Genomic DNA, 19,961 nt, shown 5'->3' on the forward strand with positions numbered 1-19,961 from the left:
ACAGATATCTCAACTCCACCTTATCAAAGACCTTCTCTGCATCCAGCACCACAATCACTTCCTGTTCATCGCCCTCTGCCTGAGACAACGCCACATTCAACAGGCGCTGCACATTGGAAGGCAATCACTTACCCTTCACAAATCCCGTCTGATCCCTCCCAACCTGAGCAGCAACTGCTTCGCCAAAACCTTTACGTCCATATTCAACAACAAGATAGGTCAGTATGAACCAAGTTCCACCGGTCCCCTATCCTTCTCAAATGGAGGCCTGACTCATCGTTTCTGGGAGCACTCCTGGAGCCACAACATCCTCCAATTCTTCCACCAGCAGCAGAACCAACCTGCCTGTGAACTTTTTATAAAGCCCCACTGGGAACCTATCTAGCCTTGGGCCTTCCCCATCTGCATATTCCCAATTGCCTTCCTGACTTCCTCTTTCCCCAGTGACTCCTCCAATCCCTCCAGGTCGTCCTTTTCCACCCTTGGACAAACCAACCCCTCCAAAAAATCAACTATGTCCGAATGGTTAGCACTGTTGCTTCACAGCTCCAGGGACCTAGGCTCAATTTCGGCTTTGGTCACTGTCTGCAGAATCTGCACCATGTCTGCGTGGGTTTCCTCCGGGTGCTCCGTTTCCTCCCACAGTCCAAAGATGTGCTCGTTAGGTGGATTGGCCATGCTAAATCGCCCTGACTGTCCAAAAAGGTTAGGTGGGGTTACGGGGATAGGGTGGAGGTTTGGGTTTAAATCGGGTGCTCTTTCCAAGGGTCGGTGCAGACTCGATGGTCCGAATGGCACTGTAAATACTATGATTCTATGAATTGCACTGAAGCAAGATCTCAAAACCCTTTGCTATTCAGTGACAATAGTGTAGGCCACTGACAATAGTGTAGGCCAATGTCAAGTTTAAAACATATTAATATGCACTTCTGCTCTACTTCGGATTGACACTTTCCCATCATTTATTGGAGATTTGGTTTAGCACGAAATGAATTGAGAAACACTGTAATATTAATCACAGTATATTACTCCTACATTTTACATTTTGACTTCACAAGTAAGCGCATACAATCTGATCCCCAATGATGAATTGTAACTTCAGAATCAAACTGTAGGAACCAATCCCCCATTTATAACATTGTTCCAACCAGTCAACCGGTTCCAAAGGAGTTAAAAAAGCATACTTATCAATCCAAAACTGACTTTTGCAACTTGACCGTTGATCAGGCTACAAAGTGGGGGTCACCTCTGAAACTTTTTTGACAACACTTCTTGTCCAGAATCTTGCCTCTTCGGGTGCTTCCAGTACAAAACCAGCGACGGGCCTATCACAGCTTTGGGTTTTATCCCTTTACATGAACATCATGCTATGTCAGGTCAGACTACTATTAGCTTATTGATCGGTTCCGGACGTTGTTTAATTTAATTGGTCTTTAATTACATAACATGTCAGTTCAAAACGGACAGTTTATGGAAGACAATAACTGCTTATTTACTAATCTTGATCAGATTGTGAACAATGAGTGTTATTCTTCAGCTAAATCTTGGCAGCCCATGATGTTCCGTGGCTTATCGAAAGTCAGAAATATTACATTGTCTGAGCGGTTCCTGCTAGCATGGTATCTTTCAGAAACAGGCTTACATTGATTTGGAATGAAAATCCATTTTTCCCAATATACTTATCAATTGCATTGTTTCACTAGAACTCAATCAAGGTACATTTCTTAAAAAGATTACTGGCCGTAACTTTCTCTGAGTGACAATCAGCGGCGCATTGTCACTCACTCCTGACTTATCTGCGCTTAAATTCTAAAGCACCTGTCTTGCACAAGGAGCAGTACAAATGAGAACATGCTCCCTTTTTACAGCACTTGCTGCTGTAAAGCAGGTGAGTTTAAAGGTCCAATCGAAAGGGACAAGGTAGGTTTCAAAGGTAGGTTAATGAGATGTGGGGATGGGGGTTCAGACATCATGGGGATGGGGGTTCAGACATTGGAGGTGTTGGAGTGTTTGGACATCCGGGGGGGGGGGGGTGTTTGGACATTAAGGGGAGGGGAGATCCAGGCCTCGGGGGAGTTGGGGGGAAGGAGTCGGACATCGGGAGGGGGGTCAGGGCATGGGGTGGCCGGGGTGGGGGAAGCGTGGTCTGGCCTATTGTGGGGTGGAGGGGCCATTCGGTCGAAGGAGAAGGTGGGGCGTTGTGTCCATGTCGGGCTCGATCTGGGTCTGTAAAATAGTTAAGCTGATATTGGAAGTGCTTTTATTACTTCTAACTCTTTCAGAGTAACAATGTAAAACTGGCATATCCTTCCGAAGTTAGTGCAGTGCAATTGGTCCAGGGTAAATGAGGTCCCAGGTTCGACCCCAGCTCAGGGTCACTGTCCGTGTGGAGTTTGCACATTCTCCCCATGTTTGCGGGGGTTTTGCCCCACCCAAAAATGTGCAGGGTAGGTGGATTGGGTAAGCTTAATTTTCCAATAAATTGCCCCTTAATTGGAAAAAATGAATTGGGTACTCTAAATTTATTTTTTAAAAAGAGGTGTAACATGGTTTTTAACAACATACTGAGTTCCTACTTACTGTTGACAAATCTCGCTAGCCCTGGAAAATAAATCATTTGTGGAGTGCAAAATTTCTCCATTAAGATAAATTTTATGTTTTTATAAAACTGTGAGATTATATTTCATCTTCTACATTAATCCCATGTGCATGTTCCAATCATTTATTTTGCTCTCTATAAAATTGATTTAAAAGTGAAGGGAAGTCGGTGCATTTTACTTAATGGTTTACTGTATGTGAGAATACTTTCAATGTTATTAGCTTCTTTACCGTGCTTGATGGTTTCAGTGCTGTTGGATACTTTATGATTCCCTTGACTTGGTGTCAGATTCAAACTAGCATCAGGAAAGGGGAAATCCACCCTGCAGAGAGTATTAGATTGTCAGGAGCAAATGCAATTGCTTTGCCACTAATTGCATAACCTGGGCTGTCATAAAATATTTCTTCAGTGAGTGCTTGGCGCAATGGGTAATATGTGAGTCAGGAGGTTGTGGATTTGAGCTCCTTTCCAGGAGTTTGCAAGGAGTAATAATCAAAGTATCGTCTTGCATCATTGACTTTGTCTATATATGTCTTTCTGGAACCCATCTCTTCATTCACCTGAGAAAGGAGCAGTGCTCCGAAAGCTAGGGATTCGAAACAAACCTGTTGGACTTTAACCTGGTGTTGTTGTAAGACTTCTTACTGTGCTCACCCCAGTCCATCGCCGGTATCTTCACATCAAGAGTAATATTGAGGAAGTGCTGCATTTCTGGGAGTGCAGTCCTTTGGATGAGATGCCAAATGGAGGGTTTTTTGCATTTCCTTTGGTATGCAGAACAATACTTTTCCCTGTACCTTGGTACACATAACAATAAATCAAAATATATTTGAGACTAATTGAAGAACTATACAGAATTAAATCGATATCCTGACCACCCCCCCGGACACTACCACTAAAATCAGATTGACTGGTCCACGACATTGTTATTTGTGGGGTCGTGCTATGTGATGCATTTGTGAGGTGTTTCTGATGCAAAGTAAATTTTGTTTTCTGGGGTGTTCGTTTAGGAATATTCCTTCCTACTCCTGTGCTCACTGTTTCTTTGCCAAGTTGCCTTGATTCTTTTCTCACAATCTTGGTGAGAGAAATAAATCTTACAGTGGCATTAGCACCTGCTTTGATGTCTAAACATACAATTAAATCGTGGAGAGGCAGTTGGTAACTTTGAAAGTTAAACAAACATATGGTTTTGTTTTTCTCCAGACATGCTACTTTCTTGATCTTAAATTGTGTCTCCTTGTAAAGCAATAGGAACAATCTTACTTTGTCATAACTATTTGTCATTTTGAAAAGTTCCATCAAGTCATTCCTGAACCCGTTCAATTTTACGGAAAAGTACCGAACACCTCCACATTCTTCACCCATGCCATCTCTTATCCCAGTCAGTCTACAATGCACATTTGCTGCTGTTTTATATCCTTGCTGTAATTGTCCTCCACTGCGGTGAAACAAGTAAGGTCTTGTTTGCACAAATCCAGCATTGTCTTTGCCCTTTTTGGATCCTATATCTCTACCTACAAAGCCAAAAGTTCAATGTGACCTTTCAATGGTATAATTTACTTGATTGTCATCTTTAATGATTGCACACCAATTCTTTCACCTTCAAGTGGAAAGGGACTGACTACTTCTGTTCGGGAGAAACTGATTGAGGGAGTGTAACACAAAATAATTACTAAATTGAGCAGATTTTTAAAAAATTATATCAGTTTTAACTTATATAATATGCATTTCTGCAAGCTGCTGCAATTTGGATTGACAATTACCCATCATTTATAGAAGATGATAGTTTTGGCATTAAATACACAGTAATATTAATCACAGTGTATTACTCCTACAATTTATATTTTAACTTCTCAAGTAATTGCACACAATCTGACCCCCAATGAGGAATTTAAAAAATAAATAAATTTAGAGTACCCAATTTTTTTCCCCAATTAAGGGGCAATTTTGCATAGCCAATTCACCTACCCTGCACATCTTTTTGGGTTGTGGCGGTGAGACCCACGTAATACGAGGAGAATGTGCAAACTCCACACAGACAGTTACCCGGGGCCGGGATCAAACCCGGGTTTTCAGTGCTGTGTGGCAGCAGTGCTAACCAGTGCACCACCGTGCTGCACTCCCAATGAGGAATTGTAACTTCCGAATCAAACATCAAGGTTATGCTGGGATTTTCAGATGGGTATCTTATCTATTAAGGATTTAAGTGCGACTTATTTGGGTAGGTAATTATATGTATTTTAAGGTTAAAATACCATACAGTAAACTGATTTTTCTAAACCTTTCTGCCTTTTACTCTTTGTTAAAGAATAAAAGTGAATGACACTTAATGCGCTAGGAGTAAATTTCTTTCATCTCTGCTTTTGAAGTTGTTGTCCAAACACAGGAAATTGTGCTATGAAAAGATCACAATGGTGTACACCTTATACAGAAAGGCAGCATAAGACTGGGGAAACTGGAGACATTAGATCTAAACATGTAGTTTAAATGGAAGTTGATGTCCATCAAAATTCATTGAAAGTTTTCTGCAAAGATCACAAAGCTTTCACATTTGCATAATAAGCCAGTAGTGGTTTGCTGCCCCCTATTGATAATTTCGCATAAGAGCAGAATTAATAGCATACAGCAGGGTTGTCCAACCCCCAGCCCATGAAGCCCACCATGCTTCTGTATTTAGGCCCACGGACCCCATTTTCAAAATGTCAGTAAGTGAGGTAGAAAATTTTGCAAGGATCAAGCGTGCCTGTCAGTAGCAAATATGGGAGAGAAACAGTCTCTAAATGGAGGAACATACGACTTCGGAACAGGAATAAACCATTTAGTCCTTTAAGCCTGTTCTGCCAATCATAGCTTTTAAAAATAAATTTTGTATCCTCAATTCATTTTTTCCAATTAAGGGGCAATTTAGCGTGGAAAATCCACCTACCCTGCGCATCTTTGGGTTGTGGGGGCAAAACCCATGCAAACACGGGGGGGAATGTGCAAACTCCACACGGACAGTGACCCAGAGCCAGGATCGAACCTGGGACCTCAGCGCCATGAGGCAGCAGTGCTCACCACTGTGCCACCGTGCTGCCCTCTGCCAATCATAGCTAACCTGGTTGTGGTTTCAGTTCCACCTTCCTGTCTGCCCACCATAACCCTCGTCCCCCTCACGATCCACTTCCATTTATCCAAGCACCTCAGCGCTATGGCCAAGAGCTCTATTGCCAGTGCAAACAGGAGGGGGGACATAAGGGAACGCCGTATGCAACGGAAAGTACCCTGAATTCATCTATTTTGTGCGCACACATGCCATCGGATCCTTATACAATTTCACCCATTCAGAAACTTAGGCCCAATCCCAAACCCCTCCAACACCGCAAACAAATAACTCCACTTCCACGATCAAACACCTTCTCTGCATCCAACGACACCACCACCTCCAACTCCCTCCCTTCTGCCGGAGAAAGCATCACATTCAACAGACGCCACATATTAGACGACAACTGTCTGCTCTTTGCGAACCCCGTCTGATCCTCCCCAATCACCTTCAGGAGGCACTCCTCCAACCTAAGCCTCAGTACCTTCGCCAGTATCTTAGCATCAACATTCAACAAAGATGTAGGCCTATACAACCTACATTCCATCGGGTCAAACAAAGAACAAAGAACAAAGAAATGTACAACACAGGAACAGGCCCTTCGGCCCTCCAAGCCCGTGCCAACCATACTGCCCGACTAAACTACAATCTTCTACACTTCCTGGGTCCGTATCCTTCTATTCCCATCCTATTCATATATTTGTCAAGATGCCCCTTAAATGTCCCGATCGTCCCTGCTTCCACTACCTCCTCCGGTAGCGAGTTCCAGGCACCCACTACCCTCTGCGTAAAAAAACTTGCCTCGTACATCTACTCTAAACCTTGCCCCTCTCACCTTAAACCTATGCCCCCTAGTAATTGACCCCTCTACCCTGGGGAAAAGCCTCTGACTATCCACTCTGTCTATGCCCCTCATAATTTTGTATACCTCTATCAGGTCGCCCCTCAACCTCCTTCGTTCCATTGAGAACAAACCGAGTTTATTCAATCGCTCCTCATAGCTTATGCCCTCCATACCAGGCAACATTCTGGTAAATCTCTTCTGCACCCTCTCTAAAGCCTCCACATCCTTCTGGTAGTGTGGCGACCAGAATTTAACACTATACTCCAAGTGTGGCCTAACTAAGGTTCTATACAGCTGCAACATGACTTGCCAATTCTTATACTCAATGCCCCGGCCAATGAAGGCAAGCATGCCGTATGCCTTCTTGACTACCTTCTCCACCTGTGTTGCCCCTTTCAATGACCTGTGGACCTGTACTCCTAGATCTCTTTGACTTTCAATACTCTTGAGGGTTCTACCATTCACTGTATATTCCCTACCTGCATTAGACCTTCCAAAATGCATTACCTCACATTTGTCCGGATTAAACTCCATCTGCCATCTCTCCGCCCAAGTCTCCAGACAATCTAAATCCTGCTGTATCCTCAGACAGTCCTCATCGCTATCCGCAATTCCACCAACCTTTGTGTCGTCTGCAAACTTACTAATCAGACCAGTTACATTTTCCTCCAAATCATTTATATATACTACAAAGAGCAAAGGTCCCAGCACTGATCCCTGTGGAACACCACTGGTCACAGTCCTCCAATTAGAAAAGCATCCCTCCATTGCTACCCTCTGCCTTCTATGGCCTAGCCAGTTCTGTATCCACCTTGCCAGTTCACCCCTGATCACGTGTGACTTCACCTTTTGTACTAGTCTACCATGAGGGACCTTGTCAAAGGCCTTACTGAAGTCCATATAGACAACATCTACTGCCCTACCTGCATCAATCATCTTAGTGACCTCCTCGAAAAACTCTATCAAGTTAGTGAGACACGACCTGCCCTTCACAAAACCGTGCTGCCTCTCACTAATACGTCCATTTGCTTCCAAATGGGAGTAGATCCTGTCTCGAAGAATTCTCTCCAGTAATTTCCCTACCACTGAAGTAAGGCTCACCGGCCTGTAGTTCCCGGGATTATCCTTGCTACCCTTCTTAAACAGAGGAACAACATTGGCTATTCTCCAGTCCTCCTGGACATCCCCTGAAGACAGCGAGGATCCAAAGATTTCTGTCAAGGCCTCAGCAATTTCCTCTCCAGCCTCCTTCAGTATTCTGGGGTAGATCCCATCAGGCCCTGGGGACTTATCTACCTTAATATTTTTTAAGACACCCAACACCTCGTCTTTTTGGATCACAATGTGACCCAGGCTATCTACACCCCCTTCTCCAGACTCAACATCTACCAATTCCTTCTCTTTGGTGAATACTGATGCAAAGTATTCATTTAGTACCTCGCCCATTTCCTCTGGCTCCACACATAGATTCCCTTGCCTATCCTTCAGTGGGCCAACCCTTTCCCTGGCTACCCTCTTGCTTTTTATATACGTGTAAAAAGCCTTGGGATTTTCCTTAACCCTATTTGCCAATGACTTTTCGTGACCCCTTCTAGCCCTCCTGACTCCTTGCTTAAGTTCCTTCCTACTTTCCTTATATGCCACACAGGCTTCGTCTGTTCCCAGCCTTTTAACCCTGACAAATGCCTCCTTTTTCTTTTTGACGAGGCCTACAATATCACTCGTCATCCAAGGTTCCCGAAAATTGCCGTATTTATCTTTCTTCCTCACAGGAACATGCCGGTCCTGTATTCCTTTCAACTGACACTTGAAAGCCTCCCACATGTCAGATGTTGATTTGCCCTCAAACATCCGCCCCCAATCTATGTTCTTCAGTTCCCGCCTAATATTGTTATAATTAGCCTTCCCCCAATTTAGCACATTCATCCTCGGACCACTTTTATCCTTGTCCACCAGTACTTTAAAACTTACTGAACTGTGGTCACTGTTACCGAAATGCTCCCCTACTGAAACATCTACCACCTGGCCGGGCTCATTCCCCAATACCAGGTCCAGTACCGCCCCTTCCCTAGTTGGACTGTTTACATATTGTTTTAAGAAGCCCTCCTGGATGCTCCTTACAAACTCCGCCCCGTCTAAGCCCCTGGCACTAAGTGAGTCCCAGTCAATATTGGGGAAGTTGAAGTCTCCCATCACCACAACCCTGTTGTTTTTACTCTTTTCCAAAATCTGTCTACCTATCTGCTCCTCTATCTCCCGCTGGCTGTTGGGAGGCCTGTAGTATACCCCCAACATTGTGACTGCACCCTTCTTATTCCTGATCTCTACCCATATAGCCTCACTGCCCTCTGAGGTGTCCTCTCGCAGTATAGCTGTGATATTCTCCCGAACAAGTAGCGCAACTCCGCCTCCCCTTTTACATCCCCCTCTATCCCGCCTGAAACATCTAAATCCTGGAACGTTTAGCTGCCAATCCTGCCCTTCCCTCAACCAGGTCTCTGTAATGGCAACAACATCATAGTTCCAAGTAGTAATCCAAGCTCTAAGTTCATCTGCCTTACCCGTAATGCTCCTTGCATTAAAACATATGCACTTCAGGCCACCAGACCCGCTGTGTTCAGCAACTTCTCCCCATCTGCTCTGCCTCAGAGCCACACTGTCCCTATTCCCTAGTTCTCCCTCAATGCTCTCACCTTCTGACCTATTGCTCCCGTGCCCACCCCCCTGCCATACTAGTTTAAACCCTCCCGTGTGACACTAGCAAACCTCGCGGCCAGGATATTTATGCCTCTCCGGTTTAGATGCAACCCGTCCATCTTATACAGGTCACACCTGCCCCGGAAGAGCTCCCAGTGGTCCAGATAACGGAAACCCTCCCTCCTACACCAGCTGTTTAGCCACGTGTTTAGCTGCTCTATCTTCCTATTTCTAGCCTCACTGGCACGTGGCACAGGGAGTAATCCCGAGATTACAACCCTCGAGGTCCTGTCTTTTAACTTTCTGCCTAGCTCCCTGAACTCCTGCTGCAGGACCTCATGCCCCTTCCTGCCTATGTCGTTAGTACCAATATGTACAATGACCTCTGCCTGTTTGCCCTCCCCCTTCAGGATTCCCTCTACCCTTTCGGAGACATCCTGGACCCTGGCACCAGGGAGGCAACATACCATCCTGGAGTCTCTTTCACGTCCACAGAAGCGCCTATCTGTGCCCCTGACTATAGAGTCCCCTATTACTATTACTCTTCTGCGCTTTGACCCTCCCTTCTGAACATCAGAGCCAGCCGTGGTGCCACTGCTCTGGCTGCTGCTGTTTTCCCCTGATAGGCTATCCCCCCCGACAGTATCCAAAGGGGTATATCTGTTCGAGAGGGGGACAACCACAGGGGATTCCTGCACTGACTGCCTGCCCTTTCTGGTGGTCACCCATTTCTCTGCCTGCACCTTGGGTGTGACCACATTTACATAACTGCGATCTATGACGCTTTCCGCCACCTGCATGCTCCTAAGAGCATCCAATTGCTGCTCCAACCGAACCATGCGGTCTGTGAGGAGCTCCAGTTGGGTGCACTTTCTGCAGATGAAGCCATCCGGGACGCTGGAAGCCTCCCGGACCTGCCACATCTCACAGTCAGAGCACAGCACCCCTCTAACTGACATTGCGTCAATTAATTAAAATTAAAATTTGTCTTTTTTTTAAATACTTTTTTAAAAATTTCAAAGTTACTGTCAACTATCTGTTTCCTAGCACTAGATTTCTAATAGAAATGCGATAGCTAACTATAATACTCTCCGATCTCTGGCTTAGATATCCTCTAAATTATAATTAAGTTATTATGTTTAATTAGTTCCCAAATACTCAAATTTTTTTAAAATTTAGGTTAGAATCCCAACCAGCCACTCTGGCCACAGCTTTTCTGTGATGTCACTTCAGTTTCCCCCCGACACACACGATTTGAAAAAAGGTATAAAAGTAAAAATAAGTAAAAATCACTTACTTACCTTCTTACCTTCTGAGTGTCTTAGATGTTCTCAGGTTCTCTCGCTGACAGAGACTGCTCCTCCACCTCTGAACCTTGACCTGCACAATGCTAATAATATAATAATAATATAATATGGCACTTACCTTACACCAATGGGTCTTATTATTAGGTTAGAGGAGGAGGGCGGGTGGGAGACACTACACGTGTAGTGTCTCGGGTTTCCTCTCCACCAGAATTTATTAGTTTGGGGGGGGGGGGGGGGGGGGGTGTGGGGGACTTGCCAGAGGTCCGCGGGTCGAACTTCCGGTTCCCGCCTTATATAAAAACAAATAAAACAGAAAAGAAGAACAGACACGGGACCAGGCAAGGCATTTTAAATACACTACTCACCTCCAAGAAGGCCCCTGCGCACCGCTGCCGCCGAAATCCAAAGGGCTGCTCCTGTAAAGGCAAGGCTTTTTAAAGTAAGTACTCACCTCCCAGAAGGCCCCTGCGCACCGCTGCCGGTGTCCTTGTCCTTCTCAAGTAACAATGAAATGGACGCCTGTCCCATTGTCTCCGGCAGTGTCCCCTTAGCCACCACATCCTCAAACATCTCCACCAACAGCGGCAACAACTTAGCCATAAACATTTGTTGCTCTTTTATCTTTATAAATAAGAACCACAAGGCACACGTATGTTCCTTGTATTGGACAAATGACCACACAGTATATTAGTTTAATTATTGTTTATTATTAAACACAGGCTTGGTTTTATGCGTAATAAGCTACAAGCGGCTACACTTTAAACTATACCCAACGGCTTAACTGACCTTTACTTAACTTTCAAGTGACCGGCTCTGTGCAGGTTAGACAAAGCCTTTGTCTAAATCCCCATGTGTGGCGGCTGGAAGTCGTCAGGTACGTCAAGGCTGCAGCTCGTCCTTCAGGTAGCGATCGCAGGTCCTTGAACTTGGCTGGTCGAGGTGCTGCAGTTGGTAGGGGCAGAGGCCGGTCCCAAAAGAGACAGAATGTTGGTCGCGCAGTTCTTCTTATCCTCCGATCTTTCGCCCTCTTTTGGGCGGTCTCAACGAGGAATCCAATGGATTGATAGGATTTTGATCACCCTAATCAATTCTGGCCAATTAGGAGTGGGTACCTTGATAACTGGGCGGGTCCTAGTTGTGATTTTACAAGGCACGTAGGCACTCCCAAATAAGGTAAATAGGCGCCCCCGAGTCTGTTACTGCTGCTATGTTTTAATCTGTGTCCTAATGTCCTGGGGAAATCGGTGATTGACCTTTAGCAGGTGCAAGTATCTGGGTAGGTCAGGTTTCTTCTGCACAATACACAGGGGCTGTGCATCGTCTGTGTCCCAACCTGACCACAATTCCCATTATCCTTTGCAGGCGGCCATTTTAGATGGTCACACATTTTATAAAACTCTACCGGGAAACCATCAGGCCCCGGTACCTGTCCCGACTGCATCTTCACTATCGCTACCCGCACCTCTTCCACCCCATTGGCTACTCCAACCGTGCCCTCTCCTCTCCTACTTCGGGACCCCACAATCCCTCCAAAAACACCCTCATGTTCGACTCATCCTCCAGAGGCTCTGACTTATACAATTTTGTATAGGATTCCTCTAATGTCTTGTTCACCTGCTCCGGAGTGCCACCAGCTCCCCTGGCCCATCCCGAACCCGAATAATCTCTCTCGCTGCTGCCTGTTGGCAGAGCTGGCTCACTAACAAGCAGCTGGCCGTCTCCCCATTCTCATACACCGCCTCGCCCACCTCAACTGCCGAACTGCCTTTCCCGGGAACACAAGGTCAAATCTCGCCTGGAGCTCCTTCCTCCTCATCAGAAGATCTGGAGTCAGATCCTTGGCATACCTTCCATCTACCTCCAGAATCTCCTCTACCAACCACTGCCACTCCTTTCTTGCCTCTCTATCCACCAAAGTCTTAAAGAACATGACCTCGCCCCTCACTACTGCTTTCAATGCTTCCCATACCACTAACGGTGAAATCTCCCCATTCCTATTGAGCCCCCCATAATCCTCAATCAACTTTCCCATTTTGATACAGCAATATTGGTCGGCCAAGAACCCCACGTCCAACCTCCATGCAGCCCCTGAGCTGGGCCCTTCTCCAGGACCACATCCACCCAATGTGGAGCATGGTCCGAGATAACAATCGCAGAATATTCTGCCCTCCTCATCCCGACCAACAGCGCCTTTCCATAAGATCATAAAACAAAGGAGCTGAATTAGGCATTTGGCCCATCGAGTCTGCTCCGCCATTCAATCATGGCTGATATTTTTCTCATCCCCATTCTCCTGTCTTCTCCCCATAACCCCTGATTAATCAAGAATCTATCAATCTCTGTCTTAAAGACACTGTGATTTGGCCTCCACAGCTTTCGGCAGCAAAGAGTGCCACAGATTCACCACCCTCTGGCTGAAGAAATTCCTCCTCATCTCTGTTTTAAAGGATCGTCCCTTTAGTCTGAGATTGTGTCCTCCAGTTCTAGTTTTCCTTCAAGTGGAAACATCCTCTCCACATCCACTCTATCCAGGTCTCGCGCATCCTGTAAGTTTCAATAAGATCCCCCCTCATCCTTCTAAACTCCAACGAGTACAGACCCAGAGTCCTCAAACGCTCCTCATACGACAAGTTCTTCATTCCAGGGATCATTCTTGTGAACCTCCTCTGGACCCTTTCCAAGGCCAGCATATCCTTCTTTAGATAAGGAGCCCAAAACTGCTCACAATACTCCAAATGGAGTAGCCAGAGCCTTATACAGCCTCAGAAGTGCATCCCTGCTCTTGTATTCCAGCCCTCTCGACATGAATGCTAACATTGCATTTGCCTTCATAACTGCTGACGGAACCTGCATGTTAACCTTAAGAGAATCTTGAACTAGTACTCCTAAGTCTCTTTGTGCTTCTGATTTCTGAAGCATTTTCCCAATTAGAAAATATTCTGTGCCCCCATTCTTCCTCCCAAAGTGCATAACCTCACACTTTTCCACATTATATTCCATCTGCCACTTCTTTGCCCCTCTCCTAGCCTATCCAAGTCCGTCTGCAGCTCCCCTGCTTCCTCAATACTACCTGTCCCCCTACAGATCTTTGTATAGCCTGCAAACTTAGCAACAGTACCTGCAGTTCCTTCTTCCAGATCCTTAATGTATATTGTGAAAAGTTGTGATCCCAGCACCGACACCTGAGGCACACCACTAGTCAACAGCTGCAATCCTGAAAAAGACCCTTTATCCCCACTCTGCCTTCTCCCAGTCAGCCAATCCTCTATCCATGCCAGTATCTTACCCTGAACACCATGGGCTCTTAACGTATTTAACAGTCTCCTATGCAGCACCTTGTCAAAGGCCTTCTGGAAATCTAAATAGATCATAGACCCCACGCTGTCCCAAATTGGGGCATATACGCTTACCAACATCACCAACTGCCCCCCCCAAAGCACCCTTTACTATTACGTACCTATCTCCCTGGTCAGCCACCACCTTCTCCATCTGGAACCTCACCTTCTCACGCACCAGAACTCCAACTATCAAAGCTCGAGTGGAACACCTGACTCACCCAGCCCGTGGATGACATGGTGGCACAGTGGTTAGCACTGCTGCATCACAGCTCCAGGGACCCGGATTCAATTCCGGCCACGGGTGACTGTGTGGCGTTTGCACTTTCTGCCCCTGTCTGCGTGGGTTACCTCCGTGTGCTCCGGTTTCCTCCCACAGTCCAAAAATGTGCAGGTTAGGTGGATTGGCCATGCTACATTGTCCCTTGGTGTCCAAACGGTTAGGTGGAGTTAATAATTTATGGGGATAGGGTGGAGGCGCGGGCTTAAGTAGGGTGCTCTTTCCAAGGGCTGGTGCAGACTCGATGGACCGAGTGGCCTCCCTCTGCACTGTAAATTCTATGATTCCGAAGCCTCACCTGGTCCTTCACCCTCAGGTGGTTCTCTTGCAACATCACGATGTCGGCTTTTAAGCTCTTTAAACCCAAGAAATCTCTCGCTCTCTTCACTGTTTCCCCAGCCCTTGCACGTTCCACGTCACTACCCAGACCGGGAGTCTCTAACTCCCCGGCTCTTCCTATTCCGTCATAACTGCTACTCCTGGCCAGTCCACTAGGCAGGACCCAGCCCCGCCCCGAGACGCCGTCAGCCCCCTCCTCCCCCAAGATTCCACTTCCTCTTGAAACCGCCATACTCAGTATTGTCCCTATCTCCCACCATTCATACATCCCAGGCCCATCAAAACCTGTCCATACAGGTTCCAACGACCGTTGCCCCTCTCCCCACCTCACTCCCATTCACTAGCCAACTCGCATTTGCTCCTTCACCACATTAAACAAACAAACCTCACCCCCCCCCCCCCCCAATACCCAAACATTCCAAACTCCCAACACCGCAATATCTCAAACCCAAAAGAAACACCCCAATCACTACAATGTCCCCAACCATCCTTTCCCAAGTGCAACGTAAGCAGAGAAAAAAGATAACCCCCCAAAAGACAAAAGAGAAAGGGGAAGTGAAGAAAAACCCAATAGAAAAAAGATTAGCACCATCAAAGTCCAAACTCATTTCAGTCCCAGTTCTTCAGCTTTCACGAATGCCTCTGCTTCCTCCGCTGGCTCAAAATAAAAGTCCAAGGAGTTACATGTGACCCTCAGCATTGCAGGATAGACCACCCCAAACCTCACGTTGCTTTTATACAACACCGCCTTCACCCGACCAAAGGCCACCCACCAGCTCTGCCGTGAGATCCTGGTATATCTGAATACCAACACCTTCCCACCTCGCCTCTAGGTTCACCTTCGGCTATCTCAACCTTTTCCTTCACCTGATAGCTGTGAAAGCAGATGATGACAGCTCTGTGGTTCATTTACCTTTGGTTTCGGCCAGAGCAACCAGTGAGCCCTGTCCAACTCATAGAGGGAGGAGTCCTTCTCCTCTACCATCAACTTGCCGAACATCTCCGCAAAGTACTCTATTGGCCTCCGGCCCACCAGCTCCTCAGGCAGTCCCACGTTCCTTAAACTCTGCCTTCCTGACCAGGTCCTCCACTTTGGCTCTCAGCTCTTTGTTACTCTCCACCAACCTCTGCAGCTCCTCACCCATTGAGGTGAACTGGTCGCTGTGCTGCGACAATGCCTCCTCCACTCCCTTCAATGCCTCTCCCTGCTCCCGCACCTCCCTGAACGTCTTTGCCAAAGCCTCTTTCATTGGGGCAAGAGTCTCATCCACCCACTCCTTGAAAGAGGTCCTCATCTCCTTGCAATGCTTGTCAAAATCCTTCAAAAACAACCGCTCAAACTCCCCTGTCTTCACTTCGGCCAGCTTATCCACTGTAATGGGTGTGGCCCCACTTGACAAGTCTGCACCCACCATCGTTTTCTTTCTCTAAACTAAGTCAGCAGCTTAAATTAGGAATGGGGATATCTAAGCACTGCATCAAATTTATAGCTTAGCTTGTCAACTAACATTGTAGAACTACAAATAATCATTGAGTGACATTTCAAAACTTGAAAACCTAATTCATAAAATATAGTAGATTTAGTACCTGTAGCACCACCGAGTAATCCACAGCAACCACATGTACAATGGCTACAGTTCAAGGAAATTCAGCTTAAGTTTTCCTGAGCTGGAGTCCAATCTTCAACACTGTGCTGCATCAGGAAGGGAGGATGTTACCTGGTCATTTTGCTCTAGCAGACAGTCACACCCCTTCCATTAAGTATTTCAGATTTGGTCTGTTGTCAGGGACAGGTATATGTTGATATGGCTGAGGCAAGTATGTGGATCCAGAAGATAGCATTGGATGAGCCTCAGCCCATGCACGTCTTCACCAGGTAGAGTTTAGATGCAATAATATAAAGCCAACTTGTATGGATGAGAAGAGGGACTCCAGCGAGGATGGGCAAATAGTACTGGGGGAATAAAGTTTTAACGTCAGGTAAAGTCGCCATAGTCCCAGATGACAATTTGCTGCTTTCCCCTTTGAGGAGGGAGTGCTGACTGGTGGTGATTTAATCTGAGGATCACACCTCAGGCAAGGGACAGGGTTGAGAAGATGGGACCTCCATGAATAACCTCAGCTGGTATGGGAATTGAACCTGCACTGTTGGCCTTGTTCTGCACCACAAACCAGCTGTCCAGCCAACTGAGCTAACCTAGCCTCCGAGGAATAAAATGGAATACAGTAGTGTTGGGGGGAACAATATAGTCCTCTGCAGCCAAAAGCCCAAATCTTGAAGGGGTGTGTTGATTACCCATTTAATGGATTAAGGACACTCCTTGAAGATGGAAAGGGACTTAAGAGTATGAGGGAAAGATCCAGTTGTTGCGGTGCATGTGGGTACTAATGACATTGGGGGAACTAAGAGCTGGATTTTTGCTACTGAGGAAGGTGGCTTGAATCAGGAGTGGGTGTGGATTTAGTTGGGTTTGCTGTCCCTGGAAGCTGATCAGTGTTGCCTATAGGGGTGGCTGGGGCCTGCCTCAGTTCTCTGGGACTTTGGCCCAGTTGTTTCAGTAAACTTTAAGCCCTCCTAACCCATCACCCGAACCCCCGCCTCCTGCCAAATCCATGCCCCCATACACTCTATCCACCCCATGGCCCCTTTTAACCCCCCTGCCAATTTAATGCAAAGATTCACCACCCTTTATGCCAACTCACCCAGCATCTGGGTAGAATGGGCAGAACCTCACGCGCCATGTTGAGATGTAATAAATTGAAGGTTTAAAATTGTAATAACACCTTCACTATATTTAAAAAAGCACATTCAAAGCTAACCTTAAGTGGTTAACCTTATAAAAACAAACAAAGAACAGAAATAGTCCAGAGCCTGCTCTGCTGTTCAATATGGTGGGGCAGCACGGTAGCATTGTGGTTAGCACAATTGCTTCACAGCTCCAGGGTCCCAGGTTCGACTCCCGGCTTGGGTCACTGTCTGTGCGGAGTCTGAACGGTCTCCCCGTGTGTGCGTGGATTTCCTCCGGGTGCTCCGGTTTCCTCCCACAGTCATAAGATGTGCGGGGTAGGTGGATTGGCCATGATAAATTGCCCTTAGTGTCCAAAATTGCCCTTAGTGTTGGGGGGGGTTACTGGGTAATGGGGATAGGGTGGGGGTGTGGGCTTGGGTGGGTTGCTCTTTCCAAGAGCCGGTGCAGACTCGATGGGCCGAATGGCCTCCTTCTGCACTGTGAATTCTATGATCACAGTTGATTTTCAGCTTCAACTCCATTTTCCCGCCAGCTCAAATAACCTTCCATCTGTCTCTCTCAGCCTTGAATATGCTGGATGTTGGAACATTCACAGCCCTCCGGGGGGGAGAGAATGAGAATGTTAACGGCTCACAACCCTCTGAGTCAAGACATTTCTTCTCATCTCACTTCTAAATGATCAATCCCTTATCCTGAGACTGTATCCCAATTTTGTAAAATCTCCCAATTGGGGGAAGCATCTTCTCATACCTATCCAATCAAGCTGGTATGTTTCGATAGGTTTGTGTGTCATTCTTCAGATTCGGAGCCCAATTTACTCATCACAGTATAACCCTCTCCTCCCAGGGACCAGTCTAGTGCAACGTTGCTGTGCTTCCACCAAAGAGTAGCTGAAGATAGAGATCCAAACTCAAGTGCTTAAATTGTTAGATGCACGTATTTATAATTTATTGAATCCCTTATTTGTGTAGAGGTTAAATATTTGTTGAAATGGGTTTTTGTTTCCTCGGTCACTTCTTTAAAGTAATGTAGTAAATCGTACTCATGTGCGTAGAAGTTGAAAAATTTAGACTTCATAGTTTCTTGTTTTAAGATTAATGTTAATCACAGTTAAACAATGACAAGTACAGTCACTCACTTTAATTTGCAACCTGTGACCTCCTCCAAATTGAATTCCCACCTAGCTTTGTACTGTGAACAAATGTATATTACACTAAAGTGGTTGGTATATTCCTGTCTGCCTTTACCATCAAGTCAGGGAGCCAAACTTGGTTCAATGAGGAGGGTAGAAGACAAAGCTAGAAGCAGCACCAGGTGTACCGAGAAAGGCTATACAGACCTGATGAATCTACAACAATACATAATGTATGCATGGTACAGGCAGAGGTACATGGTTTTACAAGCAATGGAAAATTTACCTCATTTTAATTTAATTTGACCAGAAACTGAACTGGGCCATCCAATACTGTGACTACAAGAGGGTCGGAATTCTGGGGAGTGTAACTCACCCGCCGACTGTCCAAAGCCTGACCAAGGCTCAAGTCAAGAGTGTAATGGAATACTCTCCACTTGCCTGGATGAGTGCAGCTCCAACAACACTCAAGAACCTCAACATCATCCAAGACAAAGCAGCCTGCTTGATTAACACCCCATCCAATCACTCCCTTACCAATGCACAGTGGCAGCAGTGTGTGCCTCTACATGATGCAGTACAGCAACTCACCAAGTGGGCTTCGACAGCACCTTCCAAGCTCATGACCTCTAACCCCTAGATGGGCAAGGATAGGAGATGCATGGCAGCATTACTGCCTGCAAGTTCCCCTCCAAGTCACATCCTGACAGAAATATATCGCTGTTCCTTCACTGTCACTAGGCAGAAATCCTGGAACTCCCTCCTAACAGCACATGGGAGTACCTACACTGCATGGACTACAGTAGTTAAGGAAGACAACTCACCACCACCTTCTCAAGGGGCAATTAGGGATGGGCAATAAAATGCTAGCCAGCAATACCCACATCCCATGAAAAAAAGGTTGAAGAGGATAATCACATTTTTATTTTAAAAAGAGTGATAGAAAAGCAGTCTAAGTAGTTCCAGAGTAGCAAAAAAATGGATGGTTTCTTTGCGGGGGAAATAATTGAATCCATCAGATTAACACTGCTATTTGAATTTGCGATCATTTAGAAATGATAAAACATCAGCTGCTTTATAATGGGTTAACATCAAGGGCAAAGAAAATGTTCAACTCACACCAGATGAAAATTTCTGATTGCTATTTAAAAACAATGAAAGCATCGAGTCAGATAGTTCCATTCTCCAGTGCTCAGGAGATAGAAGGTGAATTACAGGAGTGTGTAAAATCGAATGAGGATGTGATCGAGTAAAGGAAATAGAAGAAAAATGGAGCAGCAAATAAGAATTGGAATAATTCACTCTGTGTAAATGGAACATGGTGTTCATGAACATTTTATCAAAGTCAAATGCAGATAAGACTAATAAACGGAGATGTTTGTATCCATGCCTATGATACAAGGGATTTAAGGGATTTGATGGTCTAGCTTAGGTAACTGTTCCACCTGATCAGGGTTGTATGTTTTTCAAGTCTGAATGCATGATTATTATACAATTGCTTCATAATCAAATCACTTTAAAAACACTTGCTTTCAACCCCCTTTTTTAAGTGACTCCCAGCTCAAAATATTACAACCCCTCGAGATCAGCTTT

This window comes from Scyliorhinus torazame, chromosome 9, assembly GCF_047496885.1.
Source record: "Scyliorhinus torazame isolate Kashiwa2021f chromosome 9, sScyTor2.1, whole genome shotgun sequence".
Taxonomy (NCBI): Eukaryota; Metazoa; Chordata; class Chondrichthyes; order Carcharhiniformes; family Scyliorhinidae; genus Scyliorhinus; species Scyliorhinus torazame.